The following is a 16,939-nucleotide window of genomic DNA, read 5'->3' on the forward strand; positions in this document are numbered from 1 at the left end:
TTCAAAGTTCAACTTACAACCAGCTCATGTTTTAATTCTCCCCATGAAACAAAGACGACTGACTTTGACTTGCATCTGCAGTCAGCCAAGACACTGAACACTCAACGCTGGCAGCCTGCTCCACTCCTGGGTGTTTGTCATCCCTTTAGCAGGGTCAGCACACCAGGGTGCTGTCCCGGTTCGATGTTTCCCACCCTGTCAAAGGAGCATGGGCTCAGGTCTCAGGAGGGAGTTAAGGGCAGGCACACATCCCTTCTCCCACCTTTGCTGTAGGGTAGGGAAAATAATTTAACAGTGGCAAGACAAGCCAAAGCTTGCAAGAACACATCAGTGACACTGTATCACGCTGGCACTAATTAAGAGTAGTGGAGAGGTAGCACTTCAGGCAGGGAAGGAGTTAACAAAATAAAGGGCAGTTTGCAGGGGAGAAGTTGGAGTTCATTGTTCCAGGCTCTGCTGTGGATTTCCTTTTTATCCTTTCATCTCTGAGCCTTGGCTCTCATCACAAAGGGGGTTGCTAGTCCTTCCTATTTCTATTTTCATTTAGACTGTGAGCCCTTCAAGGCATGGACTGTACCTTAACCTGTGTGCAGTGGCACAGTGGGAAAGCTCTGTTGGGAGGGAGCTATAAATAGTGAGCCTGGCCAGCCCTGTGGCATCCATGCTTGCTATAATTGCCTGGTTTGCACTGCTGTGACAAGTGTTAGTTCAGCTGTCAGGGAAAGAAGGAACTGAAATGTATTGCCGCAGACAGTTTCCAGCTCTCGAGTTGCCTGTTGAGCTTCAGTTTGGGCCCAGTTCTCCCTCCTGCCTCGGGGAGTTCTTTTTCTAACTGTGTGTGAATGATGATTCCCGGCATCTGCCCAGCATGATTCAGGCAGTTCCATTTCAGAAGCAGCTTTGTAGAGGGCTTCTCGTGGTGCTGCCTATTTCAGTCTTTAACTTATGCCTCAGCACCATGCTCATTTATTTTGTCTTTTGCCGCTTGCTAGAGGAGGTTGATTCTGCAGCAACCATTTTTTCTATCATTCCTGACATCACTGTGGTTTTGTTACTACGTGGTCACATGAAGAATTAAATGAGTTAAGGGGAGATAGCGGGTTAAAGTAATGGCAGTGTCCAAGACCATCCTTCCTCTCTGAACACATTTGGATGTTCTTTCAGAATGGCTTGCTAGTGGGTTCAAGTGATGAAAGGTTAAAATAGAGATTCTCTCTCTGCTTTCACTTCTCTGCTGAGATATGAGTAAACAATCATGAGGGTGTTGCTGCTTGTTCTTTGCAAAGGAAATTACTTCCACTTGAACTCCAGTGGAGGTGGCTTAAGAAAACCTGGTTTATTCTGTGCTATAAAATTCCTCTAATGAACGTTAAAATTTTGTGCACCATGTTCATACCCTTTTGGAAGTGAATTAAGTGAAAATAAGTTGCTCTGGTCCTGCCTATACATATCTGTCAACAGAAGTGGCCATTCATTTCAATAGCTTTGAACAACAGCCACTCGTGAACTTGATTCAAGGTGGCAAAAGCCAGCTTGTCTCCTGCTTGGAGACCATCTCTCCAAATAACACAGGCTTCATCCAGTGGGTAGCTGCAAGCAAAATGCCAGTGTGAATGTGTGCTGGCAAAGTAAAAATGTCAAGAGCTGTCAGGCACAGCCTCTTGCAGTGCCTTTTCTGCTGCCACAACATCTGAGAGTCAAGAGATGTGGTTCCAGCAATTCAGCAGTATTGGCAACTAGAACCTGGCAGAAGGAGAACAAGGAGGATAAATGCATGCCATTTTCCTGGCTCCCTCCTGCTTCCCACTTTTCCCAAGATGTAGGACTCTCCCTTGGCTAGTTTCAGGAGCTGTGCTTTGAAGAGGCCTGGGAATGAACTCTGAGAGGTGACTAAGCCCATCTCCTCCTTCCCCTGCCAATACAGGCCTTCCTCCTGACTCAGTAAGTTAAATCTCATCTATTTGGCACAGCCCCTGAGGTACCAGACGTAACAGCATCAAGAAAATTAGCTTCTCATCCAAAGCACGAGCTGTCCAGTTGAGTTAGTGTTACTGTAAGGGTTCTTTATTGCTCTTCTTTCTCTATATTCACTGATAATGTTTGGATAAATACCATGTGGCCAGTGTGGTTTGAGCAACCTTATACTGAGGAGAATAGGAACATGTTCTGAGTTGCTTGTACTGTGCTGGCTGCCAGAACCTGGTCTCCATTTACAAAATATTTTGCATATACAAAGGTGAAGGAAGGTCTTCTCTCTCCAAAAGCTACCAGAAGCAAAACCATCTTGATACGAACAGCAGGAATCCAACAGTTCTGCAACTATGCAGATTTTTTTCTCCTGCTCCCCTATTGATTTATTATGTGAATTCAGGCAACTGTAACTTTGCAACCCCTGCTATTTATCTTTCCTTATAGCAAGCACAGCAGTACATCTGCCTCTTGGATCGCTGACTGAAGCCTCAGTAATTTGAGTACTTGGATCAAAGTAGTCCGATATCCTTGGACCAAAAGCCCTACATGCTATTAAGAGCGCTTTGCACTAATTAAACTTAATAAAAATCTTCCTGGGTCTTCCTACTTCCATTTTGCAGATGATGAAACAGAGGATTTAGGTCAGATGACAGACCAGGAGGTATGTCGTTCAGTTTTATAAATAGTTCTTAGAAATAATTTTTTTGCTAACTCTATTTCCATATAACATTGGGGGTGGGTTTGGGGGAATCAGCAATCAAATCATGACTTATCTCCAAGATTAAACTATAAATTTATGTAGGTCAAGGAACCTAAAGTGGTGTTTTCCACTAGGTGGTGGTAGACAGCATTTTTTAAGGGTTATTTGCTCTCATTTTATTTACCTCATAGAATAGAAACCCAGGGTCTGCCCAGTTCAGTGTTCTCTTCCCCTTACAGTTATTCCTCCATATTCCAGAGGAAGAAGCAAAAACATCATTGCTGGTGAGTTAACTTTTTTGCCTTTTCTTGGGGAGTTTTCTTTCACCTCCTAGCAGTTGTTGAAATACCAGGGATTTCATTTTTATGTTGTGTAATCCAGTAAAAGATATTCTTGTTGTCCATACACGTGTGTTGGGTTGTTTTTAACTCCCAGACTTCATTTGTGGGTTTCACATAAAATATTGTTAATCTGATGCGAGGCAGACTATTTTTTTATTTCCTTGGTTTATGTTGTAAAAAAAAAAAAAAAGAGGGGGTGCAGAATCCAAAACACACTAAGAAAATAAGATAGGGAATTGGAAATGAGCTATGGATCCCAGACCCAAAACAGTCATCCCTGGATATATCTGGATGTGAAGTTTTGATTTTTGTCTTTTGGACATCCTGTACTCAGATCAATAATTCATGCCCACTTGAGGCAACACTTTGGTTTAAAATGGAAATTTTGAGTAAACAGAAGACATGACAGCCAAAAACGTTTCAGTGTTTAAATTTATACCAGTAATGTCCATGCTGCTTCTCAAGAAAACCCTGACCTTCTCTAGTCCTGTCCTTACCATTTTATTTGTACAGAGCCATGAATAAACAAACAGAATAAAGCTAGCATGCTTGGGGAACATACTCATTAAAGGTTACCTTAGATTATTGCAGTAGTGTTGTGTTCTCTGGCTGCAGGGGACACAGCCTAAACTACAGGCTTTGACAGTCCTACAACATGATCTCCTTGGGGAGACTTTTGGCTCCACATGGACACAACCTCACCACAAACTCAAGTCCATACTTGCATGCTGTTGTGGAGAAGTTGCAATGATTCAAGCTGGCAAATATCACAAAGCACTATTTGCTCATGTACACTCTAATCGTTACTACTGTGATTACATTAATACGATAATATTTATCCTTCATTATGAAAGTAAGCACAATGACTGATTAGTACAGAGGGAGGAATTGGGACTCCAGGACTGTAGTTTTAGCTAAAGAAAGTCAATGTTACAGGAATTTTAGGCCAGTTAGGGTAATTACAGGAGGAATTCAGGCTACATATTTTTGATGGACAGGCATTTCACCCTGGCTGAATTGGGAAGACTGGCATAAGCCTTCTATTGTGACTAATTGTCTAGATGCAGCAACACTTATCCCTGATTGAGCTTTGAGGAGCTCAGATAGTATCATAGATTAGATGTAGCATAGAAAAGAAAACAAAGGCAATGTGTGTCCTTTGGAATCTCAAAGGTCTGCACACTAAATGATTAATGACTGCTAATTTCTCTTGATAGCATTGTTATGAAGGACATGCATATGCATGTACATCCTGTCTCTGATTCTTCCAACTTTTTTATGGTCCTGTGAATCATTCAAGCAGAAAGTGATTGTTTTTACAAATACCTCATGCTTCTTCACTACATTTTAATAACAGAAATTATATATGCCAATAATCCCAGTAAAGTTATTTTTACTTCTATAATAGGGCGGTGTGACAGCATAAAATGGGCTCTGGCTCCCTAAATGAGTGAAATGCCAGGGTATTTTCTGAAACTTTACAGCACAGAAGGCCACCTGGAAGGTAATTTATCTATTTAAGAGGAACAAAGGCCTGAAAAATGCTTTTCAGGGTTTGAGTCCATGGTTCCAGGGGCTCTAGCTATGTCAAATTCAATTATTGGAGTTCCAAATCCACCTTTTATCATTTTTCCCCTCATTGTCTTTGGGATTATCATGACCCCAAGGTCTCTTTATCTGTTAAATTTCAATCTGGCTGATGCAGGTGTCTGAACTTCTCATTTGCAGATCTCTTGCTGTGTTAGCTGTATTTTACTCTGCCATCTTCTACTGGGGGAGGGCAGGTTAGAAAATTATAACACTTTAAAAAAAAAAAAAAAAAGCTGTGTCTGCCAATGATTTCTGAACACAGGAAGTCCTTGTAGGGAGACTGCATCACTGAATACATATGATCCATCTTCCTGTACAAACTCCTGTCAACAGTGAATCTGCTGCAGTCTCAATCAATCTTGCATTACTAAAATGTCCCTTACTTCACAGCTCCATGCTTCTCTACCCTAACAAACAAAGGCCATTAACATTTAAAAGCTGTACTAACTCTATGTATATGTTTGGTATAAGGCCAGGTATTGAATGATGCTAAGGGATCAATACTCATAATCTACATCAGCAGAAGAGGTGCGTTGTGACTTATCTGTGTCCTATATAGTTCTCCATATGGTCTCCATTTGAAAACCTTTAGAAGCTTAACAAGGAGAGTATTGCAGTGAATGTAGAAAAAATTATGCACGAGGATAAGAAGCACAAATGCTTCAGAGGCCTTGTAGGGTCTATGGTCTTAAAATAAGATTCTGGGTTCTAAGGGGATCTGATGAAGCCACTTTTATAGGGGCAGTGGGATGAAAGGGCTCAGACAGCCAGTGAACAAATACTCAGTAAACATTCCCAGTAGCTGAACTCTGTGCAAACAGCAACTATTAAGGCAAAGACCTGAAAAATCAACAAAGAATTGCAGGTCTGGGTAAAATGATGCAATGGATTACAATTAGCGTCACTGGTCTGGGGAGCACAGGCTTTCCTATCGATTTACAGCTCTGAGGCACCTTAATCAAATAATGAAGAGGGCTGGTGGGGGAGAAAGCTCAGCATCAGTCAATATTATCTCAAGGACACCTACTGTAAATTAGCAGGCTGATGTTTGTAGCATGGTTTTGTTGTGGGGAGAAAAGGTAGAAATTAGTGGAGGTGGTGGCGGGGGCTCGGCCCTGGCTTCCCAGAAAAGCACCGGTGAAAGGTTGCACGAGCTGACTCTGGGCATGTCTGAGAGCTGCACGTACTGGAAAGGGCAGGAGCCAAATCAGAGTTAATGCTATCAAAACCCATGAAGAATTCCAAGTTTTGCTGAGAGGGATGTGAGCAAGGTGGTGTCCGCCTTTGGTGTGGGGTATTAAGTGTCGGATGCCTGTAAACACCCCAACTCCACGCGCGGGTGGAGGATCATGCCACATTTGCCCCATCCCCACCAGCTAGAAAACTCTAAATCTCAGGGAAGTAAGGTTTCAGGAAGAGGCATGTGTGTGTGACAGATGTGTCATATACTGGAGGGCTCAACTTCATTAACTTTCCTCCTTTTTTGGCCCTTAAGCTCAACCTCCTATTATAAAAACTGAATTTTTCCTAAAAAAAAAAATAAATATCAAAACAACCCACACAAACCTCCAAAAGGGGCTAGGGCTGAGGGCCACTTGTGGTGTCACCAGGCGAGTGCCATTTTCCTGGGGGCTGATTAGAAGGGACCCCCCCCACCCCCCGGAGACGAAGCGCCCTGAGGGGCCGAACCCCGCCGCGGGTCCTGGCGCCCTCCTCGCCCCCGGGGCCGCCATGGCGGCCGGGCCCTGAGGGGAGAAGGGCGGGCGCCATCTTGTCGGGGGCGGAGCGGCGCCCGGCCCGCCCCGTGCTCTGCCTGCCGGGGCGGCCCCGGCCCCGCCGCAGTCGCCGCTGCCGACCGAGCGGAGCGGAGCAGCAGGCACCGGCGCCATTGCCGCCCTCAGCCCGCTATGGCAGGTGAGCCCGTCTTCCTCCTCCTCCCGTGGGCAAGACGCCGCCGCTCGCCCGCCCTGAGGGAGAAGCTGCGCCGGCGCCTCCCCCGCGGCTCTCTCCCCTCTGCTCGCCGCGGTCGTTGCTCTCGCCTCCCGCCCGCTGTCACCTCCATCCCGGCCCCTCGCCGCCGCCTGACGAAGCCGCCTTTCATCCCCAGACACCCGGGCTCGCCCCTTCCTCCTCACGGGGAGGTGGGTCGGAGCACCCTGGCAGCCTCCACCATGTTGCCCGGCCGCGGTTCACCTTGGCTCGGCGGCTCCTGCGCCGTCCGTACCTCTCCTCTTCTCCCTCTTCTTCTATATTTATATTTTAAACCCTTCCATGTTCGCCATGCCGGCGTTTTCTGGCTCGGCATCGCCTTCAGCCCGTACTGGGTGGAGTGGAAGGGGCACCTACCTGGGGCATGGCCTGGGCGGCCGCGGGAGAAGAGATGCCTGAGGTGGGCACCTGCAGCGGGATCACCTGCCCTGCGAGGCAGAGGCACCGATGGGGGTTTATCCGTGGCTGTGGGGAGTGGTATTTTCTCTGTTCTATTGAGATCACCTATTTTTAAATATTTTTTTTCTTTACTCAGAATCAAAATGGGTGGCAGAGTCGTAAGCTTGTAAATGGGATACAGAAATGCAGGTTAATTCTCCCCTGGTCCTGAAGGGGTGGCCTCGCTTTCTTGTCTGATCCCGTTCTCGTGATATGCTTTGAGGGTTGTTTTTTTTTTTTTTTTTTTTTTCCTCCTTTTTATTTATTCGCATTTTTGCTGGTTGTTTTTTGTTTATTTGTTTGTTTTCCACTGCAGATCGAGGCAGTAAAATCTTGTTTTCCGCTTTTGACTTGCGAGCCGCATTAACTATCATGTGTGGGGGTTTTTTTGTTGTAAGGTACATTTTGGGTAGAAATAAGTGATGTAGGTAGTGCAGAAAAATGCCTGAACAAAGCTTGTTGAAAGCCTGTGAGTAGGTTTCCTTAATGACCTATAGCGTGCGTTTCTGTTAGTGCCTTTTGCCTTATTTTATAGAAGATGGGAATGCAAGCAGGGAGTTGTACAGTTTAATTCCTGCCCTTTCGTTTTGGAGCCATCGTTGTCATTTTGTAGACTGGAAAGACAGGCTTAATGCTATTTGAGGTCCCATGCAGCATGTCCCTTAACCTCGCTAGGTAAGTGCAGGCAGGGGCTGACCCTGGAAGGGAGCTGCAGGCAGAGCCAGTAGAAGATTCTGGCAGGAAAGGGAAGTCCCCAGATGTATTTAAGAAAAGGTAAAGACCTTGCCTGTTAATTTTTTCCATCTTATCATTTGCCCCATGCAGCTGACTCTCTTACTGTGAGCTCAGTGCCAGGTAAATGCTGGGCTCCCTGTTGCTGTTGAACTTGACCAGCTGAAATTAAAATACCAAATGCTCTGTTTTTACAGGGAGCTGAATATGACTGTGCATCCTCACTGTAGTGAATTGTTGCCATACTTGAGCAAGCTTTAAATTACCCAGTTTAAGCTTTAAAAAAAAAGCTGTTTTGTGTAGTGGTTTTACTGGCAGCTGGAGTTAGATGCAGGCTGTAAAACATAGCGGAGAAGCAGAACAAATACTAGAGTAATTAGCTACCAGTGTGCTGCGTGCTTCCAGAGCTAGACTTAATGCTGTACACCTTGATCTGCCTAGTGATTTCACTATAGATAAAGGATTATTGCAACAAGTAGCTCAGGTTAGTAAACAGGAAAATAATCCTTGAGATATGTAGAGCGATTGGATTAGTAGTCGATGAGCTCTTACAACACTACTCATAGCTTTGAGTCATGATCCAGATAGCTTGAATGTAGAGCGGTATTAACATGGAGATGCACTGAAACAAATGCAACCTTGGGCTAGCAATGAGGTTAAACAAGCCCTGAGACTTTTATCATGGATTTAGACAAGCCTTTTGCTTTAGTGAAGATGCAAATAGGAGTTGAAAATGACTTGTTGGAGCCTTGGGCATAAGGGAAGCAGTTAAGACTGCGATTCTCAAGGGTAGGTTGTGCTCCTGTGTTTCTTTAGCAGGCCGCATTCATATGGTTTAAAATCCATCCCAATCTGTCACGTGTCTCTGAGCCCTGCTCTTAGCTAGGCTTCAATTTGGTGAACTGCTTTCTCAAGGCACCTGGCTCTCATGGTGAGTAGATGTAAGGAGCTGGATGGAAATAAGGTTTTCCAGGTACAGGCCTCTTGTTCATTCTGCATCTTCAGTACAGAAACAAATCTGAAGGAAAAACAGCTTTTCAAATAGGATAATTTTGGCTGCAGGTTGATGAGTATTTCCTTTGGTGACAACAGCAGTTTAAGCAGCCCCCATCCATCACCAGCCACGTGCTCCCAGCCTTGCAGTGACCCCTCAGTGGTGCCGGTCTGTATGGATGGTTGCTCAGCCTGGGAGCTTTTTTGGGGTTAGTCCACAAAACCTTGCTTTTATACCGAAGCTGGGTCTGTTTGGAGAATTTTTACCTGCTCCTTACCTTCCCTGAGCCATGGATAGACCTGTGTGTACATACCTAAAGCTGTACTGAGTGATGAATGTGTATGGGATTTTTTCAAAGACCTCTGATATGAGAATTTCTGTGTTCTGTAGTTAAAGCTAACAGGGAGTTGAATTCCAGTGGAGAAATAAAAGTCATGTCTTTGTTGGTATCATTGGGTTGGAAACTTTTTTCTTCAGGGGGAATTTAAGATAATAGCAGTGTTTGAGGATTATTGGGTTTTGTTCCTGACAGAAAACTTTATGACTATGGATTTTCCCTGCATTTGTTTAGAAGACTCTAGAAGATGCCGCATTTGTATGCAGTGACTATTTAGAAGTTTTTGAAATTAAACCAAGCTGAGGTTTTTTTTTTCCTTTGGTTCTGTCAGTATGTTTTTTTCCTTTTTTTTTTTTTTTTTTTCTTTCCCAGTATAGCCAAATCTGTCAACTTCATCAATATAATGGACTTTCTTATTGGACTATGAAGTGGCTTTGTTATGTTTAGGTTGATTGGAGATGGTTGAAAACTAAATGGGTGAAACTTTACCCATCTTCAGTGTGGATTCCTCCAGAAGTGGCTCTTAAACTGCTCTAATGACCTAATCTGAACTGCAGCAGTTAACCTTTCCTGATCCTTGTGTGTACAGAGACAAATCAACTGGCATGCCCTTGGGAGTTATTCTGCTCACAGCAGATTACAAACCAGTGTCTCAGCAAGGTGATTTTTGGAAAGATCTTCTGCTGTAGCTGTTCTGTCAGTGTCTTTGTGTGAACCACGTGAGAAAAATAGTAAGAAAACTTAAGCCCTAAAAGATTCTGTGGGGCCATTTTTTCAATAGATTTATTTTAATTTTGAACACTTATTTATGCATTTATCCTTACAAGAGAAAAAGCAGATGGCTGCACAGAACTTTTTTTCTTCCATTGAAGATGATGGTTCATGTATTGCTGGAAAAAAATATTTGTATCAAGTGTTCTTATTTATGAAGCTTTAGTGGTCATGACATGGTCTGGCAGCAGTTATAGTGTATTTTATTTTACTTAAAAGCTGCAGGAAGAAAATACTGGCAGTGAGGATGAGTAGAGAGATACAACATGATGTAGTGTAAGGCAAGAATAAAAGAAATCATTTAAAATGAAAATTATTTGCCATGTTCTCTAGCCATTCCTGGGGTGAGGTGCATTAAGACATTGTGCTAACTTTGTGGTACTGCACATAATACTTCTGTCAGTATTAGGAAGCATATTTATGGATAAATATTTGTAGTTGTTTTGAGCTATCTTATGACTTTCTTTGAAGGCAGAAAGTAAATTGGGTGATACTTGGCCGTTTTCAGCTTAAGGGAAGGAAATGTCTGCTATTTGATTGGTCTCCTACTAGAGATGAACCTAAATGTGGATTTCTTGCCGTGGTAATTTGGTCATGAAAGGAGTAGAACTACCTTGGGAAAGGGATTGGGGTGTTGGAACATCACTGGCACTTGGTAGGGAAAGGAAGTAGGAGGCAGAGCTAGTCTTCTAGTTAAGAAGTCTCCTGCATTGGTTTTATTCCTTGCACTCAACATTAATCTTGGGCTTTTCAGCTGCCAAACAGAGAAATGAAAATGTGTATGGCATCAGAAATACAGCATGCCTAACCAAGCACTATGTGTCTCCCATGGTTTTCTCATCCACTGCGCTCTCAGAGGTTTGATGAATGTATTTTTTGGTGCTAAATGTTGTCATCAGTCTAGTAAATAGTGAATCATCATTCACCTTGGGTCTGCAGAGAGCTGTGACTCTTTTCTTGGCTGTGCCCTAGCCCCAGAGTAGCGTTGGGCTGATTTGGGGTTTGAAAACTCTGGGTTGGTTTCAGGAAGGCTGACTTGGCCACCGAGCTCCCAGCCAGGCTGTTGCGAGAGAGTCCCAAAGCACACAGTTTGGATCTCTCCATCCTGTGCAGCAGGAATGTATTGAAATACTCTTTGTTCCTATCTGAAAACTCCATTTTATGATTTTGGAGTGGAATGGCTGGGCTTGAGGTAATTGTAAAACTAGTCTTTTAACTGGTTTATAATTAGAAATTCAGTGATCTAAATCTGCTTGTGTCTGAGTTCTCAGGCCAGAAGATGAAAATGCTGCTTATGGAGGGCGGGGAGGGAATGTACTTACCATCCAAGTGCTGGTATTTTTTTTATTATTATTTTTAAAGAACTGCTTCAGGAGAGAATAAACTGTCCTATTCTGGTAAAAGGGAATTTCCAGAATTTCTTCTCACCGCATTCAGGCACCCAGGATATTTTATTCATCACTCAAACCTGACGTTACTAAGCATGTAATAAAATTGATGGGTATTGGTAAGAGTATGTCACATGCATCTTAGAATGATGGTATAGCTAGATTTTTAGCTTGTGTGCTATGGAGACCAATAAATCTTTCTCCTCTGAATGAGTGATGTTTTGATCTTGTACTTGCGTCAGCAAAAGGCCTGAGAAAACAAGCTCTGTCTGATAGCTGTATTTATAGGAGCAGATTAGTCCAGTTGTAATTGTGTCTGAGGAGCTGTAAGTAGCAGCATGGTACCTGTGAGTATTTCTGAACTTTTAGGCTCTGTGTGGTAGGAAAGCAATAACTGAACTTGTTTATGCAAGTTTGGATTTAACCAGCATTTGTTTGTTATCTCCTTTGTGATATAAAGGACTGTTTTACTTTGGCACCTGTTTTCTTTATGCTTGCTTTAGATTAAAATTGCTTGAAGTACAAGCTCAAATCAGTATAAATGGTGAAGGATAGATTGACTGACTATTATTTTGGTTTTGACTGTTTTGAAATGTAATGACTCACTGAACGTTTCAAATAGCTGCATGTCCCCCAAATTTGTTGTCTGAATTTATTTTTAAATAAAACCATTGCAGTGCTTGTGTCATTTGAACAGTTGGCTGAAACATTTTGAGAATGCATGGCAGACAGCAGTGCTGGCCTAGCAGGAAAGTAAAAAGTGACTTCAGGGGGGGTTTGTGCACTTACATTCCTGGGCATTAACCTTATGTGTGGATGTTTTGAGTAGTTTGGGCTCTAAATGTAGCAACACATTTTAATTGGATTGCTCTTATTTTGCATGGCAATATTTTGCCTAGGGCAATACAGCCTATTTTAGTGGTACCCTTGTAAGATTGTAAAAGTTAAAAGAATAAAGTGCATTTCTGAAGCTTTAATAGGAAAGTACCTTAAATGCTCCGTCTACTAAGTGTGTTCTTAGCTGTGTTTATATGATGAGGTGGTTAATGTGCTGTTAGTGAATTTATCCCAGTCTTCCAGGGCTCTGCATGTTGTGGTTGACCTGGTGTTAGTAATGGGAAGGAAATGCTGGAAATCTTTGATTGCTGGAGTCTGCCATTAAGCACATCTTTATGGAGCACTCTTTCTTTTCTGGCACAGTAGTAGTGATCTGAAGGGTTTCTTTTTTTTTTTTTTTTTCTGACCTTGTTCCTCTAATGTAGCTGTATCATCTTGTATTCAAGCATACAGCTCACTGTTTCTGTTTTGTCATGCTTTTAAAGAAAAAAGTGTGTGTATGTTCCTATCAGTATTCAAGGTCATACAGAGTATCTCAAAAACAGGCATGTGACTCCATGTCACAACTCACTTTTTATTTAGAAGCTTGGAATAGAAATAAAACGCAGCACTGAAAAGTTAGCAATCTCTTATTTGATGTGCTGAAAAAAATGGAAGTGTCTCGAAACTAATAGCACTTAATGGACTGTACTGTGTTAAGGTTTGAATTTCCATGGAGTCTTTGAATCCCTATGACAGGAAAATAAAAAAGTTCTACAATTTTTGCTGTGTTTATTACTTGCCCTTTGCATGGGGAATCCTGTATTCAGACCCTTAACATACCTGAGCAAAGCAAACACATCCTTGTTTTTGCAGATGTATTCTGAAGCACCAGCTGCTTTAGAAGTTAGAGCAGCTTTTCTTTTTTTTCCTTCTTTTGTACAAAATTGTTTCTGAAAGTTGAGCTTGATGTTCCTGATGCAAGAAGCATTTGCTTGGTTATATTTTAATAGATTGGAGTTTTTGATAAGAGTTTAAAGAGTCTGGTTTACTGGTGAGCATTTAATTGTATAAAGGCCAAACCTAAGGAATAATTGAGATTCAGACTGACAAAGAAATTGGAGTTCCAGGTCCCGATTCTGTAGGATTAGCTTGCAAGACACAATTGCGTTATTCTCATACTGTTATGAGTCTTTTAATCCATGGGAACAACAACAGTTATCAGTCATTTGCTGATACTGGAAGTGTGTATTTACATGAGTACTATGTAATTTTGTGTGTGAAATTTTGGGTGATTTTAGTGAGCATAATAGTTATTATCAATATAATTTTACAGGGCTATGTTCTGGTTTATTCAGAGTGTCAGACACTTGTTGGTTATTTGTAGGTTTTTCAACTTACTAGTAGATGCTTTTAAAACTCAAACAAAATAATTATATGGACAAGGGGATGTTTTGTTTTGTTTTTTAATATCCAAACATTATGGTTTTTGTTGTAGTGAGATAGTGTATCTATTTGCTCTAGCCAGAAACTGAAAATTGAATGGGAACAACTCAATTTGTGCAGTATTTGTTTCAGAACATGGAAAACAGAAAATTTGGCTTGGTATAAATAATGATCTTTAGTGTTGATTGGTCCTACAGGCTTGAATTTTCCTGGATTGCTAGTCGGATACTGCGGTCTGTAGACTGAGTCAGCTCTTATAAGTCAGGCTTTCAAATAAGCTGGCAGTTTGATTGTCCATCTGTCTTGTTTGCAAATATCAGAAAAAGCAAAGGATGGATGCCTGAGCTCTTTCGGAGACAATACATGATCTTTCTCATAAAAACACAGATCTAAAAAGCCCCTTCTGCAGAAGGGGAAGAACTCCTGTAATCTTGAGCCCTGGGTACTTGTAAACATCACTGCTAATGAGTCTTCCTCTTCTTTGGAAGGGATCAAACACATTTAATGCTTTTCATGAAGATGCCTAATAAGGCGCAATCAAATCGAGCAAAGCTGTCAATTAAGCCTTCTATTAAGTTTCTTAGTATAAATGAGCCTAAACCCAAAGTGCTATCTGAGCTCTCCTCCTTGGCTGTGTGGTTTTGGTAAAGATTTTATGATCAGTATTAGGCCAGGTTTTAATCTGGTTTAGGTGCACTAGTTCCTTGCTTTCTAAATCCACTGAATTGTAGACGGCAGAACAGTGTGCCGAGTGTATTAAGATCCGCGTCTAATTACTGTTTTTGTTCTGGAGGCTGTTGTGACAGATAATGTTTTGTTGAATGGCAGGTAATAGATTTATTATGGAGGCAGCACAGCATGTGGGTACCTTCAAAGGAGACTATCTGTATTGGTCTTTTCCTCTCTTAATTATTCAAATGGAAAATTTTGTTTGAGGGCAAAATGTATGCCTAAATGGTATTACTCCAAGTAGAAGCAGCAAAGAATTCTCACATTTTTAAGCAATGCCAATTAAGTAAGAATAATTGCGATTATTTTTTTTTAAAGTAGTGCTATACTTCTATATATCTGCAAAAGAGCCCTGAAGGTGATGGAACCAGGAAGGTACAATCTTGAAACCACCATATATTTACTAAAAAAGGATTGTTTTACTGGCAAAAATCACAAAAAAAGTATTCCACTAAATGTTGCTAAGATACTTTTTTTGTAAAAGGCATGTCTTGCTGAAAAGAAAAAGCTTCCTTCAATAAACTATAGTTGGCATAAATATTATTATAAATAATTTGAACTCTGTCAAAACATTACATTTTTTTTGTGCTTTTCCTGAGCAGTTGGTTCTGTATTAAGTGGACTGTTCCATTTCTGTCACTTCAATGGGAGAAGAATTCACTTAGCATTCTTCAACAGTTTTGTTGCCTGCAGGGATATTTAATGCATTAATATATATTTAATGCATTCTTAATTAACTGCCTACGTATGGAGAAAAATCTTCAAAGCTATGGGACTAAATTACATCTTGCATCTCTGCGTGGTAACATGTTAGGTGACTTACAGGTTAGATGTCAGCTGGGTTTCGACAGGTCCTAGTTACCTCCTGTCTCTACTAATTGTCCCTTTGGAGTCAGAGGACTCAACTGGTGGCGCCGCATTAACTTCTGGAGCCGTGAGCAAGATGTACAAATGCAGGTTTATAAGGAAGTAGATCATGAGTGCTGTGCATGTAAACACTTTCACCTAAGCCTGCCTGAAACAGGAGTATGGGACGTCAACCAGCAAGTCTGGTTAAACTCAAGCCTGTCTCTATAAACACTTGCAGGCTCGTTGTGAAATTAATGAATTAGTAATTGGTTGGCTTAACATGTGGGAATCAAATGCAGGGTTGCATACAGTTGGTTAGTATGTGGGCAGAGTGCGAGTAGTGCTGGTTCAACTTAAGTCATTATTGTCATTAATGATTTTTAATTTTTCCCCATGGCTATGGCTATGGAAAACCAAGCTGTGCTTAGGGACCAAAACTCATGGGACAAACAGCTGGTCAACAGTTATTGGTAGTAATAATAGCTTCTGTTATTGCCAATATAATTAGTAATAGCATCTACTATTGCTCTGTGGCACCAATAGATAGTCTGCTTGTGCCCTGCCTTTTGCCAGTTCCAGCAGAACGAAATTCCCTTGCCATTTTGGGGGTTGGCTCCACATAAGGACTCAGGGGGCTCTAAAATCTACCATGGTGACAACTTAATTCTGGGCAGTTATTTGAGCAGGTGTGTCAGGGTTGCGCTCACAGCAGTCAGCAGCCTGAAGCCAAAAGATACTTGGCCTGCAGAACTGAGGGTGCTGTGGAACACAGCAAAGGCTGCCTCCACAAAAGTGCATGAAGAATCATGCTGTCTCTCCCCCTCAGCGCTTGGAAGCCTTGAAACATTTCCTCTGCAAGTGGTATAAATTTGCTGACTATTCCCAGGAAAGATTTCTTGAAATAATCTTGAAGAAGTGAAAGGTCACTGAGCAAGGAGGGCATAACTCTCCCAACTGGATAATTAAAAAGAAAATTAAGAAGTGTGCTAAATTTGAGATTGACTTGTGGCCATGCTTTGAAGATTAAAAGGGCTTTTTTAATTTCAGATGAAGGAGGTTGGGATGGGTGGGAGGAGGAGTTGCTGCTGCTGGTGCAGTTGGGCAGTGCTGTGAAGCTGCATTTGCCGTTTGCTTACTGAACCGTGCACGAGATACCAGGATCGCTGAGCAGAAGTATGGCTATCTGCTCCTTCTCCCCCAGTTTTAAAACATGTAGTCCTGCAGCTAAGAGTTTTCAACCTGGCTGCTTGCTATTTAGTGCAGGTAGATTTTTAGGCATATAAGTAAATGGTGTACTGAGTTCAAAACTGTATGAATGGTTTTTGTATAAACTTGTTTTGCCTTTAGAAAATTAGAATAACAGCAACTTCAACTAAAGAATAGAACTTCCTACATTCTTTGTACAGCCTGTAGCAAGATCAGTCTGATGGAGTTTCGGAGATTTATCCTGCACTTTTGAAACTATTTGCAGTCTCAAAAATAAGATAGATAGAGGGGGAAAGAGAGTGAAAACATAAGTGTGCTAACTAAATGGTAACAGCAAAATAATGTGAAAGTATTAAAATTACAAAATTGCAATTTTAGCAGATACCATCAACAGCTGTTTCAAGTCTAGACCTAGTATATAAATTTGCATATCCAGTCCGCTTTGTGATCTGCAGCACTGAATAGGTCAAAAAGCTCTTGGGCTGATGATGGGTTTTTGCTCTTGGCTAAAACCCATGAGTGCACCTAGGGTGTGCTTCTGTGGTCTGATGTTTGATAAATGAAGAAATCAAAGTTGTAGATGTGAAGTCTTAACTGTGGTTCCTGTTTGTAGCTTATTAGGTGTAGGGTTATTAGATACTC

General features: G+C 41.8%; 1 protein-coding gene across 2 annotated transcripts in view; it reads left to right on the forward strand.

Moving 5' to 3' along the window:
- Nucleotides 1–280: 280 nt before the first annotated feature.
- Nucleotides 281–16,939, forward strand: part of SLC23A2 (solute carrier family 23 member 2) — a 63,450-nt gene continuing 46,791 nt past the window's right edge. The window contains exon 1 of one of the 2 annotated variants that reach the window (XM_042801318.1): nucleotides 281–2,955. The gene's annotated coding sequence lies outside the window, so the exon portion shown is untranslated. Of the gene's footprint in view, nucleotides 2,956–6,426; nucleotides 6,517–16,939 lie in introns of those variants that run through there. The other variant, XM_042801316.1, reaches the window with a different exon arrangement.

This window comes from Tyto alba, unplaced genomic scaffold (genome assembly GCF_018691265.1).
Source record: "Tyto alba isolate M040663 unplaced genomic scaffold, T.alba_DEE_v4.0 Super-Scaffold_34, whole genome shotgun sequence".
Lineage (NCBI taxonomy): Eukaryota > Metazoa > Chordata > Aves > Strigiformes > Tytonidae > Tyto > Tyto alba.